Genomic DNA, 7625 nt, shown 5'->3' with positions numbered 1-7625 from the left:
TATATATATATATATATATATATATATATATATATATATACACTGAAAAAAAATTTCTAAATCTAAATAATTTTTTCTTGAATAATTCCAAACACATTCTTTTACTGTAAGTAAATATTTATTAAATGTAAACATATATTACTTGTAAAAGTAACAGTATATTTACATTTAGAATATATTTATTTGCAATAAAGAAATGTTTACTTAGAACTATTCAATGAAAAAGTTACTTTGATTTAGAATTTTTTTTTCAATGTATGTATGTAAGAATCACAAGAAAATATCAATAAAAAAATTAAGTAAATACCGTCTTAATAACAAAGAAACAAAGTGATCTGGAATGATATGCAAGAAGATCATATTTTTAAAGATAAAAGCGCTTCAAAACTTGAATATATCAAATAATTTCAAAAAATATAATATCCGCGATAAGAACTTAAATTATTCCCGCTTTGTTAAGAGTTTTTACCAAGCGTCAAGGATATAAAATAGAATTATTTTAACAGTTATGTTATTAAAATTATTATATATGGCGTAATTAATTTATATTGAATACAATTATTTTGACAATATCCAGTGACTTATGTGCTAATCAAGTGCATTACGTTGCATATGCATACGTAGGCGGTGCTACATAGCACAAAGCAGAACGTCGCGTCATAGTGGACGTTAGACAACGAAACGTAGTTTACGATCGTTCAAAGCAATAAATAATTCCTGGTATGATGTCCCACGATTATTTCGCCACCTACATCTCGTGTCCGCAATTCTTACGTTCTTCGCAAACGGCCGTTACTAGTACGGTGTACAGAAAGGTCAATCGAAAGTCGCACAAGCGTCGTGAATTAGATATTCACATCGAGACGAGCGTTCTACGTTGTAAAAGCAGATTTTACGATTTCCTTTATCTTCCGCTCATTCACTGAGTATTTCACAAAGTCAATAAAACCCGCAGTCGAGTCGCTAATGGATACGAAAGCGAGCCAAAAGAATGAGGTTCTATTAACACCGCGGAGGGAAAAAAGTGACGTTCACTATGTGTCAAATCGGAAATCGTAATTCATACCATTAAAGCAGATGTGGGCAAAGGTAATCGGATAATTGAGTTGTCGCGTACATTTTTCACAGTAAGATTGGTTTTAACGGCTATGACATTACGGCTAACAATTTCCGCTTGTGCGAATTTAATCGTACAATGTAAAACGCAAAACGTTCCCAGTTCATTAAAATGTTGCACGAGAGATTCTCTTGTCTCCGGAATTATGGTTGCGTCACTTGGCTCTTTTTAAAAATACGTCTTGTAATCAGGTACTTCTCCATAATGGCTCGACATTGTTGAGACAGAAGAATGAATTTCATGTTTCAAGTTCACAGTTTCATGATGCAACACGTGTAGTTATCTGACGATAAATGATTTTTTTGAGTTGCAGCCGATCGATCTAAGAGTACCAATCCGCTGGTGAAAGATATGCGATTACGGCTTACGATATCTTTTATAACGGAGGCTTTGTATTGTGGAATTTTTTTGGAGTATTCTTTTTCTTCACTGAGAATTCAAGCATATACACCTGTATCCCCTAAAGTTTCCACAGCTCGATTTCATAGTGTGTGCATAGGACCGTTCTCTAGATACCTGACTATTGTGCCTACCTGAAACCTGCTTCGGAGCAAATCTCATCAAAAAATCGACTTTGTGGAACCGAATATCCGACCCACAGCTATTATACTTCTAATGATTTTGGTTAGAGGGTCAGATTTGCGGGTGTCAAAAAACCAACGGGTCTTTCGCAGGTGCAAAGAAGGTTTCGGTTGATTTCGTAATAGCATGTTTAGTACGCAACACGGCACTATTCAGGTATCAAATAAAATATATTAGGTAATTAATATATTAAATTTTCCTTATTTTAAATCCCTTATAAATTTTATTCTCATAAATTGTTTGAGAAAATTAATCGTCATATAAAACATTCAATATACATTTTACTTATTAACAATATTTTTTACTTGAGCATAATCAGCAATAGACGATTAAGAAACATTTAGTACAATGATATCTTATGCACGTCCTACACATCGTACTTACACAACGCGAATGTACATATAGTTCGTAACGGAGACGTAGGTACATTTGTCTCCTGCCAAGTTATGTCTTGTAATCAAGTACTTGTCTAATTGCACGTTATTGGTAGATAATGATGATGATTACCACACATGAATCGCTGAGAGCCGCGTGGCTTGCTCTAACAGAGGCTTTAATTGTGCTCAGTGTGAGAGAATATACGTTGCACCTATTCATCTTAGGAACCAGAACTGCGAATTAATCATTAGCATTTCCCAGATACTTTTATAGAGATAACGTCATTAAAACACCGAACAACAAGGCAACTGAGCGACTCTTATCTTTTACATCATCTAACACGCAAAAAATCCTTGTAAAATGTTAATTTCTTTCCCTTAAGATATTTTTCCAATTACGACAGATAGGCATGGATCATCAGAATCGTTCATTATTAATTCTTATTATGTGTACTACACAAAACTTTGTTTTTTACTTTCCATAGCGTTCAATGAGATTATGTAAATCAATAACATAATTATTTAAATATTTTCCTCTTGCAGTGGGTACTAATAATCGAAAAAATCTACAATAACTATAATAATCCAATAACCATCGCAATAAAAAATATCTTATTCTTATTGAAACTTTACAACACTGTTATTTGACACAGTCAATCTATTAATTTATATATGATTGTACGCACCAAATTATTTCTTCTATGTTCCATACTCTTCAATCCAGCATCACACTTTTCCGAAGTACGCACAACAGATGGAAAAAGTATAATATCTACTAGGCTACTAGTATTGCGCCAGTCACGTGTGTAGTTCCATGAATAGTGTAACGCAGCTGGCACAAAACTGACCTGAACTTCGAGGGTTCTTGTTAGTTTTTTCTTTCCCTACGTTCACATATATGTATATATATACTTATACACATGCAACGCGCTCGGGTGATGCACCTACACATAAGAAAAAAAAATCCCCTTTCGATCTTCGATACGCGTCGCACCGAGATAGAGTGGCACGTCAAAACCGGCCTTTTTGGAAACTTATCTCGTCTCTAAGACTCTTCAAAGTTGATTTTACCGCTGCAGCCTCTCTAATGCGTTTTCATCACGGTGCAACAGATAAAGTGTAAATAGATGGGGCTGGGCGTTTGATGTCGTGTGAAGGACCTCCAAAAGGATTTGGTGAGATGGTAAAACATCCAACAGAGATATCTAAATTTTATTGCTTATAACTGTAGCACTGAATATAAATACGTTAACTAAAAAACACGAGTTTGAAATAGTGCGGGCTCAATTTTTTACCAGCATTTTTATGATGATGCGCATAATTACTGTTATAATTGTACTATCTTTTATATTTTCTTGTAAATTTATTTAGTCTATCATATGTATATAAATAGATTTTATAAAAAAGTAATTTACGGTACATAGTAAAGTACGGTAATTACATATCAATTTCAGTACTAAAAGAGATAATGGAGCTTATGAGTTACAAAAATATTAAATAGTGTTTACTTTGACTTTTTTTCCTTTTTAGTTTTAATTTATTAAAATTATTTTAATTTTTATAATATATTTTAATAAGATAGATAAAATATAGCAATATTTTATATTATTCAAACAACTATGTTAATGAAAAAATAAAGTTTCAAACTGCAGATTGCAATTTTTTTTAGATGTAATTTAATTTGCTTTAATTTAATTTATTGTAGTTTTAAGATTCGAAAATATATTTCCTAAATGTTGAATGGGTATGTATAAATAAGAGAATAGATAACTGAAGTAGCAAAGTTAAACTATTACGTTAAATTTTTTTATTATTTTGCATCCATATGTTTATAATGTACACATAATTGAATAATCATGAATGACGGGCTAGACTTTCGCGCGCTCAAAAGTGACAAGATTATCAGCGTGAATCATGCTGAATTTGATTATTGTCAAAGACATGAAGTACCTTCATTCGTAATTTTAAAATTTTTCCCATTTAAAAATTATCACAGTTTCGATTTTTGTATTAGACTTTTTGTTTTAAAATGTTAAAAAGAGAATCTGTTTATAAAATATTTATTGTCAGTTTTGGAACACTCTGTATGATATTATTATGTATTATTTAAATTATATTTCTGTATTCTATTTTATACAAGAATATTTAAAAATTACTAAAAAATCTATAAGGGTAATATGCTGAATTTTGAATATTTTATGACGTATTAATATGCCTTCCTATATGTATATTCTAATGAATATTCATTCTAATGAAATATTTTCCAACGGTCAAAATCTTCGAAAATTATAAATGAAACGCTATTTTCAGATTTAAATTTCTCATTATCACGCTCCTGTTATCCTATTATCACGATATAAGCTTGCAATTCAGTGATTAAATTTTTATTTCTGATATCTTTTACACATTGCATATAAATTTTTGTTTTATCTAATGAAACTCTCATACAATTTATATAATAAAGCCACAGTTTTCTTTAATTGATATTTGACTTTTTCTATTGCAACAATTGTCAATAAGCAAACAATGTCGTAAGAATCAGTGAGAGGTTAGCTATCTAGTCAAATGGAAAAGCTCTCTAGTTAAGATGCAGACACGAAAAATGCTGCCGTCGTGGAATGATATCCCAGTGAGTGGAAGCGAAAGGAAGATGGCGAAACACATATACCGGAAACACGAAGGAGTCGTTACCGTATACGAGCCGCTATTGCAAACGGCATACAAACAACAGCACGGAAATGTCCCCTTATGTACGTCTCTTCTCTTTCTCCGCCCTCCTTCCTCTCTTATTCCCTCCCTTTTCTCTTCGTACCTTCAGTCAAGATCGTAAAAGCCTCCCCGGTGCTAACAACAGCGCCTGGTAGACGATCGGCGATTTCGGGATGACGGAAGAGCTCTCCAACGACCGGAAAACGATCTGACACTTTATCGGTTCAAGACGTATTCTTCCTGTCGGTATTCCTTTGCCTATTTGTGATGGTATAATTATTCGAAAATAAAATATCTGTCGTAATACAAATTTCGAAATATTCTTATTACTAATAAATCAATTCTGGGTCTCGCTTTTCATAAAACCTATTTACTCCCCAAAAAATTTGTTACCTATAATATGTAATTGTTATTTACGTAACTTTTTTCTAGAATTTATTATAAAATGTTTTTATATTAAGAGAAAAATACTACGTTTTATGAATAGCTTCTTTTTATTTTTAAAGATTTGAGAAGATTTAAAGTTATGAGAAATCACGCCGCGTATTTCTTATTTCTTCAATAACATTACATATGAAGAAGAAAAAATAATTACACGTAGCACATACTTGTATACGAGCCGCTGTTGCAAACGAAGACTTCCATGACAATTTCTGAAATATTAATTGTTGTTATAACGATCTGCATTCTACGCGCACGTAAGAACTAGACGTATTATTTGATGAATCTTATCTTATTCCTTAGAGAAAAAGTTTCTTAGATCTCAAAGGAGATCTTTATATGGAGAATCGTCGAGTGAAAGAAAGTGCAATGGTGTGGTGCGCAACTAACGTTGCCCCGAGATTTAAGAGGCTTAACTCGCCGTGGACTCGTAGCTAGCGCTCGTAGGATGCATAAACTTCGTTTTACAAGGAGATCCCTTTCCTCTAGGGGCCGGGCCCCGAAAATAGAAAGCGTTCCCTCGTCTAGAGAGAGGGTTGTAGATTCCAGATATCGAAGGAATAGGGTTACCGGTTCAAGTCTGGCAGGTGGATACCGCCTGTAATGCGTGAATGCCTGCTACATAACGGGTGTTAAAAATACAATGCCAACAGACCTGTTTCTATTGTCTTCAAGGAATTTTTTGGATATTTTTAATTTTCAATTGATATGCCAAATTTTCTTTTGATTCATGTGGTTTTAAGTCAATATAATGTTATATTCATGCATTGATATTTTAGATTCTTGAATTCTTGTTCTTAAATTTTAATTAAATATTTGTTATTATTTTGATGCAATTAACTTTATTGCAATTAGATATAATTTATGGAAAAAATGTTTCATATAATTATATAAAAATATATATAATTTCATATAAATATATATAAAATCTTTTTTCCCGGGAGATTACCGGAATTAAACTAAAAATTAAACTAGAAGTTTTGAATAGATATAATTTATCACATATAATTATATTGCTATAAAAACATTTTTAATTCTGTTGAAAAAGCTTATCATATCCACATGTTAAGTCGTATAATATATAACAAAGAATGTATACGAAAATTTTATAAATATCTAAATTACTAAACTAAGTTTTAAAATCACAGTTAACAATATGCATCAATTATAAATTTTATGGACATATCAAATGATATTATAATATATAGACAGAAAGGAACGGATGCTGAAAGAAACATCGTGACGGAATAAACATTTCAAAAATCCAGCTGGACGCCCGTTGGTTTTAAAGATGCTGTATCCTCCCTCGCTCCCATCACTGTGTTTAAATAATTTATTCCTCCCTTTTTTTTCTTCTGGAATCTCGAAGTCATCCACATACGGTGAACGGTCTTAGAGCAGGAACGGAGGAATGGAAAGAGAGGCAGGCATACGAACATACATATCCGTCTACCGCGCTTATATTGTGCCACACATGTTCTTTAAGATGCAACACTGCAAAAGTTCAGGGTGGAATACGTTCCAGACATAACAAAACTCCTCGTCACCCTACGTTTGTGGTGTTCCCATCCGTCTGTTTTTCTTTTAATTGTGCCGTCCGTTCTAATATGTTGTACAGGTGGAACAACAAAAATAACGGCGAAAAGAAATAAAATTTAAAAATAAAGAAAAAGGAGAGAAAGCAAAAGCAGAGAGGAGCAGGTTGATAAAAACAGCAGTTGGTACATGCAGTACATAAACATTCTAAAGTTGCGACTTATTTGTTTTCATTCAATTTAAATGTTAAATTATGACTTTCAGTGTGACATAAGGAAAGTAATTTTGAAAAAAAAAATGTAAAAAAATACTGAAATTAAAGAAATCGGGAGAAAACAGCTGACACATAATACAATCATATCTTTTAATTAATTAATTTTCTTCCTTTTTACGAAATATATTCCTTTGATTTAAATTAATAAAATTAATAAATTGACAAAATTAATAAAATTTGTCAACTGATTTTTTTCGAAAGATTTATTTTTGGCAAGAAAAAATTATAGATATAAATATATGAATATTATTTAAATATATATTATTATAAACCAAGAATATGTTTATAAATTTTAACATAATAATGATTATATTGACAATTTATTACATTATGAGCATAATTTTGTAATCAACGTACGTGCCATTATTTAAGTTTTAAGTAATGATTTAATGTTATTACTGTGCTATATTAATTGATAATTAGCATCTTTCGTCTATTCTGAAATAAAATACTTTTATTTTAATTTTAATAAATATATATAAGTATATTATAATCTATTTCGCAAATATTAACAATTTTTGTTCTCAAAGCAACGATTACTACTGGCAGACGTCCCGGAAATGTTGCAATGGGAAATTAAATTCCTAAC

General features: G+C 31.4%; 1 protein-coding gene across 1 annotated transcript in view; it reads left to right on the top strand.

Moving 5' to 3' along the window:
• MESR6 (misexpression suppressor of ras 6) overlaps positions 1–7625 on the top strand; it is a 697505-nt gene that overhangs the window by 529473 nt on the left and 160407 nt on the right. The gene's annotated exons all lie outside the window — the stretch shown is intronic.

Source organism: Acromyrmex echinatior, chromosome 3 (assembly GCF_024713525.1).
Source record: "Acromyrmex echinatior isolate Ae372 chromosome 3, ASM2471352v2, whole genome shotgun sequence".
In the NCBI taxonomy this organism is placed as follows: Eukaryota; Metazoa; Arthropoda; class Insecta; order Hymenoptera; family Formicidae; genus Acromyrmex; species Acromyrmex echinatior.
This window is presented reverse-complemented; position numbering and strand designations above follow the sequence as displayed.